Genomic DNA, 21,651 nt, shown 5'->3' with positions numbered 1-21,651 from the left:
AGTAAAACATGTCATTGCTCTCTTACCTGCATGAGAAGAGAATCCTGGCGCACACCAGTAGGCTTTCATCAGCCTGCACATACCCTCTTTGCCTAGATGAGTCAGACCATGTGCCACCTCAGCTAGACTTGGAAAATATGCTCTGGGGGCTACCGGCTTACCGTGTCCACAGTCCTGAGGACTCCTGGCCATACCCCTTTGCCCTCCAGACTGCCTCTTCCTGTAGGGAACACAAATTTTGCATTTCAATTACTATCGTGTGTTATCAGTTGTGTGAAGTAAACTGTCTCTGGATGAGAGAAGAGAGGGGAAAAATAGTAAATAAAAAAAAGAAAATGCCAGGTTTGGAAATGTCAGGTTTGGCATTCATCAACAGGCTGTCACACCATCATGCATATCAGTGTCTGTGCACAGTCTCCCTTCACCAGTATTCTCATTCTCCACCCTTTGTGCATGACCAGGCACACTGCCTTAATACTGGTGTCCTTATGTCCTTATGCTGGAGAGATATACTGGATTTGGGCAGAGCTCTGAAGGACCGAGTAGGCATGTGGCGTTTGACCTGTGATCGGGTCCATGTATTGTACCCTCCTGTCAGTGAACGTAAGAAATGAGGAGGAAACTTTGAAGGAAAATCACATAGAAGTAGGTAACAGGTAAGTTTATAGAGGCAAAGAGGATTTTATAAAATTTGACAACTGGATTGGGCACTATGGGGAAGTGATTCTCTACTGTCTACACCCCAAAAAAGAAATTCTATGTGTCATATCTCTACTGGGACTATCCCAGCCATCAATCCAGTGTCCTGTCCATCCTAAGTTCATAGGGAACCCGGTATCTGTGAGATAATTTTCTCTACCTGTGATGGACATGCATCTAGAACAGTAGAATGCGACATTAGCCTTTGAGGGGTGTCCAGTATATCTTGTACTTCTTGAGCATGGTTCTCAGGTATATACAAGAAGACACCCTCAGGAGTACAATATATGACACACCACATTTTACACAATAAGTCTCTGCCGAGTAGATTAGTCGGAGTCGATGCAGCCAGCAGAAAAGAATGTTTGGTTTGCAAGGGCCCTATCGTAATCTCTGCAGGTCTACTCAAAGGGTATTGTTGCATTGTTCTTGTTACTCCCATTGCCCGAATCTGTGTTTTCTATATGGTTCGTGATTCCTTACTATATGTCCCTTGATCCCGTCTATGTGTTTAATAATGTGGCTTGTTTTCTCTGTCTAGGGGTCTATATTGACTATTACTCTTACAGTCTCTGGCAAAATGCCCTTTCTTTTTACAAGTGTAACAGATTATCGGTCTTTTCTTACTACTCGGGTTTTGGCGTTTAGGCTGATGAGGCTTTGCTGCAAGAGCCTGTAGACTTATTGTCATCAGCTTCTCCTCCTGTTGTTTTCTGCGCCTAGCAATATTCTTATGATGTTCAATTGCGCACTCTCTAAGCCAAGCTACTGTGACCCCTCTCCAATTAGGCAAAGATGTTTGTACCCTGTCCCTTACTGTCTTATTGAGTCCATCCATTAGCACAGAGACAGCCACCTCCCTGTAATTCGCATCGTTCCCTGTATCTGATACCCCAATGTATCTATCCATTATTTGCAGGGCCCGATGAAAATATTCAGATGCCATTTCATTTTCCCTTTGTTTTATGGAGAAAATTCTTCTCCACTTAACGGTAATGGGGAAACACAACTCTAGTTGCCTGTTAATTCATTCTATATTCTAAATGATTGTTTCCGTCAGTCATAGGACTATCCGACTCTAATCTACAATCAGTGATACATTTTTGGGTGTCAATATTAGGGGGTAGGCACGCTTTTAAAAGTATCCACCAATCTTTACTAGCTGGTTCATGAGCATTACCCAGATCTCTGATAAACTTCTGACATCTGGCTAAAAGCTTCCGGGGATCGGGGAATTCTGAAATGATTGACCGCAGCTCAGCTCTGGACCACGGGCAATACATTGCATTATTCCTGGTGAGGATTACTCCCTGACTATTGGTTCCCCCATTGGGAGTAACTATTTCCAAGACAGGATGTAATCCTACCATTCTGTTCCTAATCTGTTTACTGTAAGGTGTTGTTGTCTCTGTGCAATGACCCGTCTCACACTAACCGGTAGCTGTGACCTCACCAGTTCTTTCAGTGGGGAATACTGTTACTGTACTAACTGGATGGACAGGCCCCACCTGAGTTTCCTGCAAGGCGACTGCCTGAATGAGAGCTGCGATGTGGCTAGGTCCTTCATCTTCCTGTGACCTATAACCTTGAAAAGACTTCAAAACAGGATAGATCTTGCAAAAATTAGGGTTAATACATTCCTCTTGCATTATACTATCATTCATAGATATACCATTGACTGTAGCCATCTCTTCCCTCTCGACCTGTGTCGATAATGGTGTGTTTGAGTCCTCATTCCTGCTAGGTTTGGAACCTGCTTTGCGGGTTTGTTCCCTTTGCATTTCCCCCTCTTGTTGCCATAGTTTTAAACAATCGTTATGTCTGATCCTTTGTTTTCTGGATTTCATTAGACATATTTTACTATTTACGTTCTGCAGTACCTCTGGTTCAAAGCTGCCCACCCTAGGGAATGATACCCTCTCATTGTCAGTCATACGTACCCATTCAGACAAAAAGTCTTCAGCGTGTGGACCATATTTCCCACACATAATACTTTTTCCTTTTTTAAACCTCGCTGACCCCTTGGGCCGCGTCTCTTCATCCTGAACCCTGGCTACCATACGTCCCTTAGTTGAGCAACTGGCTCCCATAATTGTGGGCCTTTTCCCACAAACACCAAAATACTCAATATAAGGCGACAGTGAAAGTTCTCCAAGCGCTTCCACCCACTCTCGCCCACGTTGGCCGGTACTACCATACACTGTCGATAGCGAAGGCGATGTACCCAACTTAGGGCCCCTATTGACCTATATTTACTGGAAGTTTTTAGGAATAACTTACCCTTTCCAGTAAAGTATCTGTCGTTGGAGATTTTCCTGAGAGAGACCAGCGAAAACTCCCTATGCACTTTTTATACACAAATCACGCTTGCGTATGCTCTACACAGTGCTAATTATACTGCGATTTTACGCAAAAGCTTGCAAAAGGGGTATCAAGTTGCACTATATATCGCACCCACAAACGCGTGGCCCAGTCGCACAGCGTATAGGTACATGTTACCTATCTGCCGTACGACCACTGGAATCGAATCACAAGCTGCGAAACCTTAGCCGGAGCGTATTAAAAAAACTATATGGGTCACAATTCACAATTCCCTACCATGCTCCTGTGTAAGTCTCCTGACGACTTACGTATTCCAAATCCTATACTAACGTGAGTCAGCTGCCTCACGCCACCAAGCCTCCACTCACTTGGTGTACCGAACGACGGGATCCCGAATTCCGGGGTTCAAATTCACTCACTCCACTTTCGCTCACTCAAATACACTTTGTTTTTCTGTACAGAAAATTTTCACTCGTTCTGATTGGCAGCTTTAACCCCAGAGGCAACACAGTTTAAACAAAAGTTTTATACTAATCTGCTTTAGAAACCGGGTAGTTTTGTGCTATTGTAGCATGGCTCCTGTCCCACCTTTTAACTAAACGACACTATTGTGTAATTTGTACTTAGCACCCGCACTCTTACGCACTTTGTGTAAACACGCGACCGTGCGTGTCTTTTACGCTGCGTGCGCAGTCCTGTAGTTTGTCCGAGACACGTGTACAAAACCGTGCGTCCGCAATAAAACAAATCCCACAGCTCTATAAATGTGAACAATACTAATTACTATTGCCCACTAGACACAACTTGTTCTGTATAAACTTTTATGCAGACCTGCGTTTGTGTCTTTACACTTCCTTAAAATACTGTTATTTTAGTTTTAACTATATAGCAACAAATGTATACGAATTCACAAAGATCTAAATGAATGCAATAATCTATAATTTAAATTATATGATTCAGATTAGATAGCTATCTTGCAGAACATACACTGATATAAATATACACATAATTACAATAATATTATATATATGTATTATTCCCTAGCCTTCTATGTGACACCTTACCTCTTATTTGTATATCAAAGCTATTTGCTTTTCACTGCTAAAAAAAAAAGCAGTTACACAGGTTAATTTGCATTTCAATGGCTATCCTCACTAGTAAGCAGATTCTACAAGTCTTGGAAGGAAAAAGAAAAAAAAACCCTTTCTTTCCTTTTTCTATCTGTGTGCAATTTCTTACACCAAGCCAAGCATTTATCTCACCATTTACTCTCACTAGGCCCAATTTAAACTATTTGTAATTGAATATGGCATGGGTTAAATAAATGCATTGGTAACTCATAAATGGTGCTTGATGTGACAAAGGAAACTGATTGTTCTGAGCAGACTGAAAATCAGCTATTTACAAAATTACCTTACTAAAATGGCTACTGCTCCTCCCCCTTCCACATCCATGAGGTTTACACAAGATGGTGGACAGGCCATGTGGTTAGTCCAAAATGGAGGACAGACCATGCGGCTTCATTTGTCACACAGAAATCCCAAATCATACAAGCACCAGAAGTTATTTTAGGCCTGAGTTTAAAAAAAAAAACTATATCAAGGCTATGCAGCAACTTTTAAATGTACTTTTAAATCTACTTAACAGATAAACAATCCAATCTGAATCAAACACAATATGACTTATTTGAACTTTGTTTTGCAACAATGTGAGAGGGTATGCAAAGTATCGGTGCCCTTTTGTGTACGTTTTTGGTGCCAAAAAAATTCACAGATTTTTAAATAGCTTTTTTCCTGTGTGTATTACGGGTTCTACAAGCACCTCTGCAGACTAGACAGCGCAGACGCCATCTAATCAGCACACAAGTAGGGTTTTCAGTGTATCCATAGACCAAGAAAAGGTTACGTAGGATAACTTGTCTGCCCTTTGCTGATAGATTAAGTCTGCTGTGACCTGTAAGTCGGCTGTGAGTATGTGGAAACCGGACGATGCTCCCAATTGTAAATGCTGATTTACATACAGGACTAAAAGCAACACTTTAAAAAGACATTTCATACACTTTAATGAAGCCGCTGCGCCCGCTATACTTAATCCTCAACCTACGTACTTATTACACCATTAGCGTACAGAGCCCCATACCGTGTACGTAATTTGCGTACAAACGCCGCGCTGGCTGTACAAAGTACACTCAGTGCGTACACACCCAAAGATACACCATGAACCCTTAACAGCTATACATGTGATAGTAATACACTTATAACCTTAGCAGGGAAAGGAAAACACGACACCAGTTTGTATTTAAAATGCCGGGTTCCGACACCACAACATATTATTACTGAAAGGGGGTTACCATAACAAAGCAATACAATACAAAAGAATAATGGCGACAGTCAATGGTACATACGTGTTTGGTTTTCGCCGCGCTTCCCAGTCTGGTCCTCAATCATCTGGGTAGATGATCTTTAGAGTCTGTGAGTGACCAGGCATGCAGCTGGCTCATTTATACAATCTTCCAAAACTTAACACAATGGATACTGTAATCTCTTTGTCCATTGGACACAGGGATGGTCATTTACAGTACAGGAGAGGTCATAGGTTGGTTTGAATAGGTGGGAGATGTCTGTTCCAGATGCACTTGTGGGTGGTCTCCTCTGGGTTCCCGCTGCATACCAAATGTACAGTAAATACAGTTTATATTTATATTCTGCTCCTGCACATAACTATTCGCAGGAACGTGCGATCTTCTGCAAACCAACACCGGAATATTGCCCTTAAAATACCCTACAGCTGAATACCAAACACCACCTTATAACCTTGTTCTGTCACCTCCTATCCTGTAAAGGTGAATTCCTTTGTTCTGATACCATTTAAACTGTTGTAACTTGCTGGTGTGGTGCAGGGAGACTATGTGTACATTGTGCACTATTTGGATTAAATATGTATTGTGTTTTGATGGCTTTTCCATGCGTTCACAAACTCTACCGTAAATACTCATACCACGCGCTAATGCGCAGGACCGCGGGAGCGACCATACGCAAATTGCGAATATGCGCACGCACGGCAGAACAAGTACACGCACGGAGGCCATCTGTGTGTAGTTTGTACGTGATGTGTGTACTGCAATATTTTTCGACTTTGACAATATACACCTTTGATAATGTCAAATATTACCTTAAAACATAAAGCTATATACTATTACCGTGGAGCCGCTATGGCCGCTAGACTTATTACACACACTACGGACTAAGTACGCTATTTGCGTACTGAGTACCGTATGGATACGCACTTAGCGTATCAGACGCTGTGCCGTGGGCACGACGCACGAGCGGCACGTACGCACATGGATTCACGCTTCGTACTAAGCATGCTATTGGCGTACTGAGTACCGTATTGATACGCTCTTAGCGTATCAGACGCCGTGCCGTGGGTACAACGTACACGCGGCGTGGACGCACACAGAGTGATATACAGTAAACCTTAAGTAATGAAACAGTGTAAGGATGTGCTTATACTTTAAACCTTAGCAGCCTAGTACTGCAACGATGTGATACCTTAAAACCTTAACAATGCTTATACACCTTATAGCGATTAAGACGCTAAGAAAGCCCTTTGCAGGAAAGTGAAAACACAACACCGGTTTGTGGTAAACCACTGGGCTCTAACACCGCAGCGGATTATTCAGAGAAAAGGGGTAAACAGATACAAGTTATACACTACAGGCTAACAAGGAAATCTAAACAGAATAATAGAGAATAATAACTACAGAGAATATACATACGTGGGGAATCGTTCGCAAGCGCGTCCTGGACCAGTCCTCAGCTATCAGGGAGAAAGCCTTCAGAGTCTTGTGTCCGGCCAGGCAACAGTGGTCTTTTTATACACAACATACATTCACAATACAATGGTCACTGTAATCTCATTGTTCATTGGACACAGGGATGTGTCTCTACATTACAGCAAAGGTCATAGGTGGATTTGAACAGGTAGGCGATGTCCTTTCCCAACTGCACTGGTGGGAGGTATCCTCTGGATTCCCGCCGCATGTGTAATTTACAGCAAATACAGTTAATGTTCATAATCTACTTTTTGTACATAACTATACGCAGGAGCAAGCAATCTTTTCCTAACTAACACCGGAATGTTACCCTTAAAATACCCTACAGCTGGATACTAGACATCACCTACCAACCTTTACCTGACCCTTCCTATCATGCAAAGACGAATCTCTCTGTCCAGGAACTGTTTAAACTAACATTACTCGCTGACATGATCTAAGGGAACTATATCTACAAAATGCACTATTTGGGTTAAATATGCTATGTTCGAGTCGCACGCTACACGCTCACAAACTCCGCCGTAAATACACATATCATGCGCACGAGTCGCCGGAGCGTCTCTTACGCAACTTGCGGATATGTGTACGCACGGGGGACCGGGCGCACGAGCAGCGTGCATGTGCATGAGGGGTTAGTACAAGGGATATGTATAACAATATTTTTCGACTTTGACACCTTATACACATGGCCTGATGGTCATTTTATACAATATTTTAATAATTTTGTGCATGAAACAAAGCTTGTGTACACTGAGCCATCAGAAAGCAAAGGTGTCACTATCTCAGTCATGGTTAAACAGTTCTGTTTCTGTGTCACAATCTAAACAATTAAGCAGAAAAATATACAATACAATGAAATACCTATAAATGATTGGGTGGAGGGAGGAGAGGAGTAGGCGGGAAATGTATGGCCTAGTGGGATAGCAAAAGCATGTATGTTTGAACTTCATGTCTGGGGGCATGTATCATCGTGCCGTACATGTTCTAGATAAGCTTCGAGGTGTTGCGAAGTATACATTAAATCCTTCTTATCCCGTATTAAGGGTCTGTATGTGGGCCAACAAACACTACCAAGCTCTTTTCAGCTTCTTGTTCCAACAAATGGGGTGCACATTTAGTTGATGATACATGGAGGGGGAGAAAAACATGTGAGTGTTAATATATGTACCTATATCACCTGTCGACTATGTGTGTCACTACCTGAAGATTGTAGAGATGAAGATAAGAAACATATCACAAATACATTCATATGATAATGTCTGCAATTGTCCTTGGGTGTCTGTTGGAGTCTTGTCCGGATAGGTGTATCCTTGCTGTGGGTGATAATCAAAGTCTTTCAAGTGTCCATAAAAAAGTCTTTAAAGTCTCTAAAGTGTCTCTCAAAGTCTGTAGAAATGTCCATCAAAGGTCTGTAGTCTTCTTCATCAAAGTCTTTAGTCTTCTTACGAATGGATGTCTTTTTGCTTGGGAAAAAAACAAAGGAGAAACGGGTGAAAGAAACGGATCGTGGAATCACGTCTTATCACAACATTGTCTCAATTGATGGGTCATAAATTAAATCAGTTTGTGTAACAATGCCCTCGCTCCTCAAATTCATCACTTTGGTACTGCGCTTGCACTGCATTAAAATCCGAACACATCTAAATATCAAACCAATCATTATGACAACTCCCAGGATACAAAGGAGAAACTTTCCTACATTCACGATAACATTTTGAGCCCATTCTCCTGAACCTGAGAACCAATTGCGTGGGTTCAACCAAGAAACCCAGCCGGTCAGTTCATTACTCACAGCAGCAAGGGTAAGGTTGTGTCTCCTTCGGAACTCCCATTTCAACTGCAAGATATCGTCCATCTTTTGATCTATGACTTCGGTGGGGTCATCAGTGTTGTTTGTAATGTACGTGCAGCACTTCACACCATACTGAGTTGCTAGGGTGACACAATACCCGCCTGTCACTGCTGTGATGTATTTGAGAACCATCCTGTGCTGGATCAGTTCCGTTTGGTAAGCTTGCAATTCCCTCCCAGTATACCTGAAGGAGTCATCATACATCTCGGTGATATTGTCTATCAGGTTCGCTAGCGCATGAATATACCTAAAATTTATAATTCCTCTGGCGGTACGGGTGATATCTAGCGCGAGTAGGAATTAAATCACGGTGGATTCGTGGATCAGATCAGAGGCTGCGTGCTCTGTCCTATCTATAAGGTGTCTCTTAACAATGTGTTCGTAGTGAGTGTGAGTGTAAGGAGCTTGAGCATTGCGGTGAACGTCTTTCATCTTATTATGGGTAATGGTCATTACTTCTGGCAACACTCTTCCAATGTAACACAATCCCTCTGAGTTTGGGGCAAGCCACTTATACGCCTTCCTCCCACATATGAAATATGCATCATCGGGGAGGACATATGGGACAGAATATGACATCACCATATTGCAAACCTTTCAAGTGAAAAATCCTATCCCTAACTCTCTCATTTGTTCAGTACACGTATCAGGCTGTATGATATGCGCACAGTACCCTGGAAATACTTCTCCAACCCGCATGGTCCTACTTCCTAGAGTATACCTGTACCGAAAATACCTCCCACCGTCGGCTATTTGGCGTATAAGTTCTGGGTCTACGGGCATTCTATCGGCTCTGTGTGAAAATGCCATGGTTTGGTTGTTCCATGTCACTTCCCAATTTCCCGGCTTTCGGGGATTGGAAATGTTGAAACATATTAAGGACCTATCCACATGATATTGGTGGAGCTTCAAACTAGGAGGCCTAGAAATATTAAATTTCTTGTCCACCGGTCTCCCACCCCTTAATTCAAGTACCCCATCTAGTGTTAAAGGGTACGGTACTAATCCTGACTTGCTCTGACCTTGAGGTACTTGTGAGCACACCCAGCATTTTGTTTGGTTTAAAACCTTACCCACTAATGAGTGATAGTCACTCAGTGGATGACGGTCCATGTTGATATTAAGGCTGGACTGACATCTCTGGATGCACCCGTCCTCAACTATGTTTTCACAATTTCTACAGATACAATTCTCCTCAGCTAACAATCCTTCATAGTGTCTCCTAGTGTCATGACTACTAGATCGTTTTCTGATACTCGCCTTTGCTCGGTGAATGTGTTGCTCTTGGAATTCTACTAATCCGTCCTTGTCATCAGAACCCATTCCAGATCCTTTCTCGACCTCTCTGGTACTCTCACCAAAATAGACTGCTCTGGTCAACAACAGGGTCAACAGGAAAACCCGGAACACAGTCTCTTGGGGTAAGTCCATCTTGCAGGAGGAGAAAGAAAGAGTGGTAATGGGAGGTAAAGAAAATAATAGTAGGGAAAGAAAACTGGTACGATAACCGCCTCTAGTCTTTTTGTTCTCCTTGCTCAGATGCTGTCTCAACAATGCTGCCTCTCAGTCTTCCCGAAACGGACACTCCAGTGATACGATATTCTTTCCGAGTCAGCAACTTTTCTGTAGGGAGCATAAATCTTGCATTACCATTTGTTTAACTGTTGTGTGACATACCATCCGTAGAACATGAAAAAAACAAAAAGAGAGAGAATAGAAAAAAATTGTCAGATTTCCGTTCACCATCAGGCTGTCACACCAACATGTCTATCGGTATCTCTGCACAGTCTACCCCCACCAGTATTTCCACTCTCCACCCTCTGTGCATGGCCAGGCACAATGATGCTGGTGAGATATACTGGGGTTGGGCAGACCTCTGAAAAGACAGAGTAGACATGTGACGTTTGAGCTGTAGTTCTGTCGGTGAACGTCAGAGATGAAGAGGAAACATTTTTAAAGATAAATTACAGAGTTTACCTGGCCGCCCCTGTATCCACAAGGAATGATCTACCAATTACATCAACTTGGGGCCTCAGGTTTACTTCCAAGGCTCGCAATTTATTCCACTGGCTGTAGACTACAGGTGCGGGCCAAAATTTTTCCTATATGATCCCTGATCCCAATTACGTGCGTCATACAGTGTGTCATGTTCTGGTCTAGGGGGTCGATATACCTTATGTGGGTCTCTAAAATTACAGTTTCGTGCGTAATGTCCTTCCCTCTGGCAGTTATAACATTTTACCACATACAACTTACCATCAGGGGTCTGGGGTTTAGGCTGATGTGGCTTCATTGTCAGGACTTTTATACTTACTGTCATCAGCTTATCCCCCTGTGACTCCCTGTGTTTAATGATGTTCCGATCGTGCTTAACAGCGGACTCTCTTAAGGCAGCCACCGAGATACCTCTCCAGTTAGGTTGAGTGGTTTGTACCCTGGTTCTCAATGCTTCCTTTAACCCGTCCATTAATACGGACACAGCTACCTCTCTATGATGCACATTATCCTTAATGTCTTTGATCCCAGTAAATCTAGCCATTACCTGCAGTGCTCGATGGAAATAGTCAGAAGCAATTTCACCTTCTTTTTGTCTAATGGAGAAAATTTTATTCCACTTGACAACAGTTGGGAAATATACTCCTAATTGCAGATTGATTTGTCGTACATTCTCCTGAGTGTATTCCTCAGTGAGAGGTACTTCTGCGTCTAATTTACAATCAGTAATAAATTTTGCAGGGTCAATATTGGAGGGTAGACATACTCGTAGCACTGTTCGCCAATCTTTGTTTGTGGGTTCGGTGGCGTTACCTGATTCTTTATTAAACCTCTGGCATGCAACTAGATCTTTCCTGGGATTGGGAAATTCAAACATAATTGTTCTCAATTCTGCCCGGGACCAGGGACAATGCATAGCAATGTCCTTGACGGGAGTGACTCCCTGAGCGTCAGTCCTCCCATTGGGGACTGCGATCACCCTGACAGGATTTAGTTCAATTACACCATCTTGTGTTGACTCTACAATGTGAGGTGCAATTGTCTGTGCATAATGTACAATACCGTACTTACCTGTGGACACGACCTCACCTGACCCTCCGCTAGGGGGCTTTACTACTGCTCTTACCGATTGGGCCGTGCCCACCTGGGTGTCCTGTATGGTGGCTGCTAGAGAAAGTGCCGACATCGTGCTGGGTTCACCTTCTTGCTTGTAATCCTGAGGGAAGTTTAAAATGGGGTGCAACTTGCACGGGTTAGAATTTATACATTTATCAGTTTTACTCTTATCGTCATTAATACATTTATTAAGTTTACTCTTATCATCATTAATACATTTATTAAGTGCACTCTTATCGTCATATATCAGTAAGCCATTCTCTGTAGCCATTATCTCTCCTGTAATGTACGGTGGTGGTGTGGTTGCTATCAGTTTCCTGCTAGGGTTAGAACCAGCTGTGTAAGCTAGTTCCCTCTGCATATCACTCTCTCGTTGCCATAAATGTATACAGTTTGTGTGTCTGATCCTCTGTTTTTGGGATTTTATCAGACAGATCCTAAGCCTTAGATTATGCAATACCTCTGAGTCAAAACTACCTATCCCAGGAAATGGTGCTTTATCCCCCACAGTCATTCGTGTCCATTCATCACAAAAGGTCTCAGTGTGGGGACCATACTTCCCCCACATTACTAACCGAGCTGACCCCCTGGGTCTGAAATCTGCAGTCTGAACCCTGACTGCTGAACGTCCCTGTGTTGTGCACTTGGCTTCCATTGTGGACCTTTTTAACACAGGAAAACTTCCTAAAATGCACCAAACACAGTAGTCTACGGTGGAAATCCTTAAAGCTCTTCCACTGAACTTCTTCTGCTCCGAGTACCACGGATCCGCCTTCTTTAGCAGACACGTGTAGCCATTGCAGGCCCTACCTCTAGAGATTTTCCTGAGAGACCAGCGAAAATTCCCTAAACCTTTACTTTACACAAATCACGCTTGCATGTGCTTCCTACAACGCGTATGATGACAAGATTTATGCACAAATATGCAAAACCTCGTATCACGTTGCGTCACGTGTTGCCCATACAACCGTGCGGTCCAATCGTACCGCTTATAGACACTTGCTATCTATAAGTGGTAGTCTCCCCACTGTGCTCCAAAACAGCCGGAGCGTAATACCACGAAAACTTTATCACACTCCGTTGCACGTTTTATACCTGACCGTGTTCACCACGTTTTCATCTAGGCCGTGCTTCACCAAGCTTCACCAAGTTTCACCAAGCTTCACCAAGCTTCACTAAGACCACCAAGACCACCAAGATCACCAAGACCACCAAGCGGGGTTCAATATATTCACACCCTATTCAGCCCACACTAACATTCTATAGTTTTCTCATCAGAAAAATCCTTTCCTGTTAACTGATAGCTTTCCCCAGAGGTAATACAGAAAAAAAGTTTTTTTTGTTTTTTTTTTTAAACTAAATATTGGACACTGATCAATTTGTGCTATTATCGCGTGGCTGACGTCTCGCCTAAACTGAAACAATGCTATTGTGTGATTTGTATTAAGTGGGCGTACCTGTACGCACGTTGCGTAAAATACGCCACGTGTGTAGGCCTTTACGTTGCGTACTCAGTCTCGAACGTTTTCCGAAACACGTGTACAATGGCCGTATACGCCCGCATTAATACAAATACCACACTTCTATAAATGTAAACGATATTTAACTATAATCGCTTACCAAACACCACACAGTATCTCCTGTATAAACCTTTATAACTAGGCCAGGCTGCGTGTGTGTTTTACACGTACTCCCTTAAATATTACTCTATATTTTTAACTAAATAGCAACAAATTTTTCAGCATGGGTCAAAATGTATCTAATAATCAATGCTAATGGCAACAAGCGAGTAGATATGCAGAATACACAAATAAAATACAGGTGTGTGCGTGTGTTACGTGTGTTGCGTGCGCAGTTTGCACCAAACAGAAATTTAACAGATTTTAAAAAAACAATAGCTTTACGTTCTTACCTTTCGGATCCCACCAGCATCCCTACAAACCATGCGGAGCAGACGCTTATCTAATCAGCACCAGTGTATCCACCTGACCAATAGAAGGCTAACAGGGGATACCTTCCCGCCCTTTGCTGATAGATAAAGTCTGCCTTGTCCTGCTAGGCTGCGGATATGAGGAGGACCGGACGATGCCCCCAATTGATAATGTCAAATATTATCAATAAACATAAAGCTATATACTATTACCGTGGAGCCACTATGGCCGCTAGACTTATTACACACACTACAGACTAAGTACGCTATTTGCGTACTGAGTACCGTATGGATACGCACTTAGCGTATCAGACGCTGTGCCGTGGGCGCGACGCATGAGCAGCACGTACGCACACGGATTCACGCTTCGTACTAAGCGCGCTATTGGCGTACTGAGTACCGTATTGATAAGCTCTTAGCGTATCAGACGCCGTGCCGTGGGTACAACGTACACGCGGCGCGGACGCACACAGAGTGATATACAGTAAACCTTAAGTAATGAAACAGTGTAAGGATGTGCTTATACTTTAAACCTTAGCAGCCTAGTACTGCAATGATGTGATACCTTAAAACCTTAACAATGCTTATACACCTTATAGTGATTAAGACGCTAAGAAAGCCCTTTGCAGGAAAGTGAAAACACAACACCGGTTTGTGGTAAACCACTGGGCTCTAACACCGCAGCGGATTATTCAGAGAAAAGGGGTAAACAGATACAAGTTATACACTACAGGCTAACAAGGAAATCTAAACAGAATAATAGAGAATAATAGCTACAGAGAATATACATACGTGGGGAATCGTTCGCAAGCGCATCCTGGACCAGTCCTCAGCTATCAGGGAGAAAGCCTTCAGAGTCTTGTGTCCGGCCAGGCAACAGTGGTCTTTTTATACACAACATACATTCACAATACAATGGTCACTGTAATCTCATTGTTCATTGGACACAGGGATGTGTCTCTACATTACAGCAAAGGTCATAGGTGGAGTTGAACAGGTAGGCGATGTCCTTTCCCAACTGCTCTGGTGGGAGGTATCCTCTGGATTCCCGCCGCATGTGTAATTTACAGCAAATACAGTTAATGTTCATAATCTACCTTTTGTACATAACTATACGCAGGAGCAAGCAATCTTTTCCTAACTAACACCGGAATGTTACCCTTAAAATACCCTACAGCTGGATACTAGACATCACCTACCAACCTTTACCTGACCCTTCCTATCATGCAAAGACGAATCTCTCTTTCCAGGAACTGTTTAAACTAACATTACTCGCTGACATGATCTAAGGGAACTATATCTACAAAATGCACTATTTGGGTTAAATATGCTATGTTCGAGTCGCACGCTACACGCTCACAAACTCCGCCGTAAATACACATATCATGCGCACGAGTCGCCGGAGCGTCTCTTACGCAACTTGCGGATATGTGTACGCACGGGGGACCGGGCGCACGAGCAGCGTGCATGTGCATGAGGGGTTAGTACAAGGGATATGTATAACAATATTTTTCGACTTTGACACCTTATACACATGACCTGACGGTCATTTTATACAATATTTTAATAATTTTGTGCATGAAACAAAGCTTGTGTACACTGAGCCATCAGAAAGCAAAGGTGTCACTATCTCAGTCATGGTTAAACAGTTCTGTATTTCGGAATATTGGCTATGGGAGACTCAGCCTGTAAGTAATTCTTGGGGTAGCTCCTACTGGGGAGTGGAGAAACTAGAGAAACACAGCAAATAACATAGCGCTAGGGACCCCCAATATATACAGAGAGGCCTTGACACGGCTTGGGGGCTTATACATACATTTGCGCAGATATATGTAACCAAGATCTCTGAATTCTAAGATACTGTATGGGATTTAAATCTGGTTACAGCAATTATTCAGGGTGCTGGGCGAAACAAAATGTGTTTTTTTTCCTGCTTAGAAAAACCCCTCCCTTTCAAGCACCTGTATGATATCACTAAGCTAATTGAGCATCTGCCACTATATATGCCTACAGCAAATAACATGCCTGCATTTAATCCCATATTATACATGGTCAGGAGTGCCTGCTGTGGATGAGTATTGATCACCCTGGCTCAGGCTTGTTGGAGGGGCCTGGGTCAGTTGCTGAGTTGTCCCCCTTTGCGAGTCCCGCAAAGTTTTTTTCTTTTTGCGTTTTCCCGGGGAGGGGGGGGGGGGGGGAGTGGAAAAATATCTGTCCACTACGTACAACATTGACATTGCGTCCATCTCTGAATCAGGCCCAAAGACAGAAAATAGATTATATTGCACTTAGTCAAAACCATATTATACATGGTACCAGTGGCGGATTTAGCGGGGGGCGATTAGGGCGAACGCCCCCCCTACATATACCGGCAGCGGGATGGAGGCGGGGGACGAGGAGAGAGAGGAGCGTCCTGACGCGCGTACAGCGGCCTCTGTTCTGAGCACGCCCCCTCCTCCCGTACGCGCATCAGGACGCTCTCTCTCTGTCTTCGTCCCCCGCCGCGTTGCACCGCTCTCCACCCGTTTCCAATATCGCGGCGGGACCCGGCCTCCATCTATGAGTAGGTGTGTGTGTGTCCCTGTGTGTGTCCCTGTGTGTGTCCCATTTCTCCCCTCCCCCTCCCTCTCTTCTCCCTGCATTATGTCCCTGCATTATTTTGCCTCATTCAGTGTGCTATAATGTGCACTTCGCCTCATTCGGCTCAGTGTGCTATAACGTGAATTTTGGCTCATTCAGGGGTAGATTTATTAAAATGCACATAAGGTTCTTTATAAGCAGGGTCCCGCTTCACTGCATTATCGTGATGAAGCGGGACCTCTTTTCCAGTGAATTTACTAACCCTGCCTTGTTTGTTATGGGAGCACGTTATCTCACCCTTCTGGTGATACGTGTCCTCCCATAACGTGCGTCCACTTCGGCTGCAGTATCTACTTCCACGCCTGCGCCGTTCAGTAACTCCCAGCGTGCCTTTCGGGAGTTTCACTTTCATTCTGTGGATGCCGGAGCTTGTCGTGTGTGTAGGCGGAGGAACTGCTTGTACACCCGCAGCGCTGGATCTGGGAGGCGAAGAGGAACAGGGTAGGAGTGACTGACAGTCGGGCACACCGAAGTTAGCAAGCTTATCGGTGTTCTATCTAACAGATAGAGGCGCCGATAAGGCAGCGGGCACATAGCGCCCCAACCTTCTATACCGCATCCCCGGGATACTACATCAGGGGAAGCGCTATTTGCGGCACATAACGTATGCAGATATCGCTTTAACCCCTAAAGAAGTTTAATAAATCTACCCCTCAGTGTGCTATAACGTGAATTTTGGCTCATACAGTGTGCTATAGTGTGAATTTTGCCTCATTCTGCGTGCTATAATGTGAATTTCGCATCATTCGGCTCAGTGTGCTATAACGTGAATTTTGGCTCATTGAGGGGTAAATTTACTATCCTTCTTTAAGGGATAATGCGCTATATGCACACGTTATGTGCCGCAAATAGCGCATCCCCTGATGTATTATCCCGTCGAAGTGATATTGTAAGCAGGGGCGGTATGCGCCCTCTGCCTTATCGGCGCCTTTATCTGTTAGGCAGAGCACCGATAAGATTGCTTACTTATAAACGTTCGGTGTGCCCAAACGTTGGTCTCTCCTACCCTGTTCCTCTTCGCCTCACAGAATCGGCGCTGCAGGTCTCCAAGCAGTTCCTCTTTTTTTTTTCCGTGTCTGTCAATAAACTTTATTGTTAAACATACAAAGGCTCCAGCGTCCAGCAAAGCAAACCGCGCATGCGCCAGCATTACTCCCGCAAGGTATGCTGGGAGTAAATGTACGGCGCAGGCGCATAAGTGACAACTGCGGCCAAGGGAGACGGACGTTATGGGAGGACGCGTATCACTAGCAGGGTGAGATAACGCACTCCCATAACGAAGACAGCAGCCTTAGTAAATGCATTGGAAAAGAGGACCCACTTCACCACGATAATGTGGTGAAGCGGGTCCCAGCATATAAGGAACGAAAACGGCATTTTAATAAATCTACCCTTCAGTGTGCTATAACGTGAATTTTGGCTCATACAGTGTGCTATAATGTGAATTTTGCCTCATTCTGCTTGCTATAATGTTAATTTCGGCTCATTCTGCGTGCTATAATGTGAATTTTGGCTCATTCTGTGTGCTATAATGTGAATTCCGGCTCATTCAGCGTGCTATAATGTGAATTTCGGCTCATACAGTGTGCTATAATGTGAATTTCGGCTCATTCAGTGTGCTATAATGTGAATTTCGGATCATTCACTGTGCTACAATGTGAATTTCGGCTCATTCAGTGTGCTACAATGTGAATTTCGGCTCATTCAGTGTGCTACGATGTGAATTTCGGCTCATTCAGTGTGCTATAATGTGAATGTCGGCTCATTCAGTGTGCTACAATGTGAATTGCGGCTCATTCTGTGTGCTGTAGAAACAGAATTTGTCGGCAGATAAGAACCACTTGGCCCATCTAGTCTGCCCCCTTTTTTTTTTTTTTTTTACATTATTTTTCTCTCTAACCTTATCTGATCCTTATTTCTTTGTAAGAATATCCTTATGTCTATCCCATGCATGTTTAAATTGCCCGACTGTCTTAGCCTCTACCACCTCTGATGGAAGGAATGGCGATTTGGCAGTCTGTATCACCAGTGCGCAGGGTTCTCTCCACTAACTGGCAACATTTTATTAGTAATGGCAACAATAGGAAATTTTAGAAGCGAACGGGAAGGGCATTACTAAGTGGGAAGGGCTATGATTAGGGGGAGGAGTCATAATTCTTAAACCGCCCCCCCTAAAAGTTAAGTCTAGATCCGCCACTGCATGGTACCATCTGCATGGCCTTGCGCCTTCTGTAGGTGCAATAAACTGGAGACATTTTATAGCTTTAAAGAATGTCTTAAATTAAAGACAGAATTGCTGTGCTGAATATTCTTTTTTATTATTAAAGAATTTCTTAAATTAAAAATAGAATTGCTGAAAATACTTTTTTAGTAAGAAAAAAACAATTATTATTGCAATAATGTATATACGGGTGGTATTCATGTGACCGTTGGTCACAAAATCCCGCCCCCTCACTATCTCGACGGTCGGCATGCTGACTAACGGGGACTATTTCCACTAGTTGGTGTCCACGACACCCATAGAGTGGGAATAGAACCCGTGGCAACCATAGGTTGCCACCGAGCCCACAGCGTGGCGAGCGCGGCGAATGTGGCGAGCCCGCAAGGGGCATGCTGCACTTGCCCCTCCCCCCAGGGATCCCGGCGTCGTATGCTGCTGGGATCCTGGCATCGGTATGCTGACTGGCGGTCAGGAGACCATTGGTCAGCCATACCACACCCGTATACAGTATACAGTACTATATATACATATATATATATATATATACATATTTATACATACATATATATATACAATTCACAGCAGCGGCAAGGGAGTGCCGGTCTATTGGACATTTATATATATATATATATATATCTATCAGGGGCATTTTAAGAGAGATGGGGACCCGCGTGTAGCCTCCGTCGGGGGCCTCCTCCTCTCCGGCAGCAAGTAGACTCTGGCATAATGTCAGAGTCTACTGCGCATCCGCAGATCTCAGAGAACATGGCGCCCGTGCCTTGTTCCCGGGGATATCTCCAGTGCGCATGCGCAAATCACTCGGAAATAGCTTCGGCGGCCATTTTCCGAGTGATTTATGCCTGCACTAGAGGTAAGTATAGTATATGGGTGCAGTGTGGGGTATGGGCCCCCCTGAATCCGCACACATCGCACCCATTATAGAAACGCCTATGATATATATATATATATATATATACATTTTATATATATATATATATATATATATATATATAAAAATCTCCTATATAATTGCCCAGATCTGTCACTCTGTGACTGTGTGGCTAACGCTGGGTGGAGTTACAGGGCTGGGCGGAGTCACAGTCATAGAGTCACAGATCTGACCAAATACCTCTCCGCCATCTTCCCTGCCGTACGTGTCCTCTTCCTCGCGGGTCCCGGATCTTGTGCTGGGGTTAGGAGGGCGGACAGCTGAGGCCGGACACAGGATGCTGCGGAGGATGAGGCCGCCTCCCACCGTCACTGCTGCGGCCACCACGGATGCCCGGATTCCCACTCCAGCCTCTCCGGGAGCCACCGGGGGTGCTCCCTGCACATGTCACTTCCCGTCGCGCTCCCGCCCGTCACCTGCTCCTGCACCGCCGCCGCCAACCCCGACTCAGAGACCCCCACTCCATCTCCCAGGAGCGCACTGCCTGCACGTCCACCTCCCGGCGCATTGACCCCAGTCTTCCGCCCAACGTCCGGTCCAGCAGGGAACAATCTCACCCCTGTGCAGCCACGGTTATGTGAGGCCAGTAGGTCGGCTCTTAGTCTGCCGCTCTGCAGCTCTCACTCCCGATCCCCACCTGTCTGATCGCTGGTGCCTCTCCCCTGCCGCTTATAGTGACACATGGCATGTGTGTGCGGGAGATGCTGCTGCTGCTGAGAGGATCATAGGGAGAGAGATTAGCAGTATGCCTGCAAGCTATTACTGCATACCCTCCAACTACCTTTTTGGCAGGTACAGTACCCGCAGCACCTCCGCACCCCTCCCCCATCTGCCACACCCACCCATGGCACCCCCGTCCCTCCCCCACCCACAGCACCTCTGGACCCCTCTCCCATCTGCCGCACCCCCGCACCTGCCCCTCCACCAAACGCAAAACCCCCACCCCTCCCATCCCCCACACGCCACATCTCTGAACCCCCTACACCACCCGCGGCACACACGCACCCGCCCCTTCCCCACCTGCAGTGCCTCCAGAACCACTCCCCCATCTGCCTCACTCCCGCACCTGCCCCTCCCTCACCCGCAGTATACCCAGCTCTTACTCACCCGCAGTGCCTCCGGACCCCCTCCCCCATCCGCCTCACCCTCACACCTGCCCCTCCCCCACCCGTGGCACCCCCACCTCTCCCCCACTTGTTGCGCCTCGGGACCCCGGACACCACCCGCGGCTTGCCTGCACCCGCCCCTCCCCAACCCGCAGCACCCACGGACCCCCTTCCCCATCCGCAGCCCCTCCTCCCCTGCTCGCGACGCATCCAAACCCTCTACCCAATCCGCTTCTCCCCCGCAACCGCTACTCCCCCATCCACAGCACCTACTAGGTGATTTATCGTGCCCTCCGTGCGCTCATCAGTCCGGCACAACGGGCTATGGCCCCTTACCCATCGCATGCCCTTTGTCTGTGCAATATTTAACCACTCACAAAATTCTGATTGGAGGTAATACTCCATATAATAAAACTACTGCACGCTCCAAGGGCGTGCAAGGATTAAGGTAGCCCTTAGCAACGGTGTGAAGAGCGCCCATAGGCAGCGATGATCACCTAGTAATATTATAGGTTTTGTAAGTACAAGAGAGGTGAACAATGCTCCACTGATACTGAAAAGAGGTGTTAGTGTACAAAATAATTCCAGTCCACTAAGCTACGTTATTAGACATAAGTCTAATGAGCTAGTTATAGTCATTAGTCATACCACACAGCAGTCACATCAAACGTCACACTAGTGTGTACAGAGAGGTAGCGCTCCGATGTAACAACCCTGAAAGAATGCTGACTATTTTGTATGTAGTGACACGTAACCTCAGCAAACACTTTTTACATATCACATTAGCTTGTTAAGAAAACGTCATGTGTCTCAATCACAGGACAATGCAGGCGGAAATACAGAATTAGGCACTGCTCCCCATGAGTCACACATACAGTACCATCTGTACAACTCTTCTCTCCAGTCCTCTGTATGAAACTAGTTTAGGATTAGTTCTTCACAAAATTATATTTCCTAACATTTGTTTCTACTATTTTATTTTCCGA

This window comes from Pseudophryne corroboree, chromosome 1 (assembly GCF_028390025.1).
Source record: "Pseudophryne corroboree isolate aPseCor3 chromosome 1, aPseCor3.hap2, whole genome shotgun sequence".
NCBI classification, from domain to species: domain Eukaryota; kingdom Metazoa; phylum Chordata; class Amphibia; order Anura; family Myobatrachidae; genus Pseudophryne; species Pseudophryne corroboree.
This window is presented reverse-complemented; position numbering follows the sequence as displayed.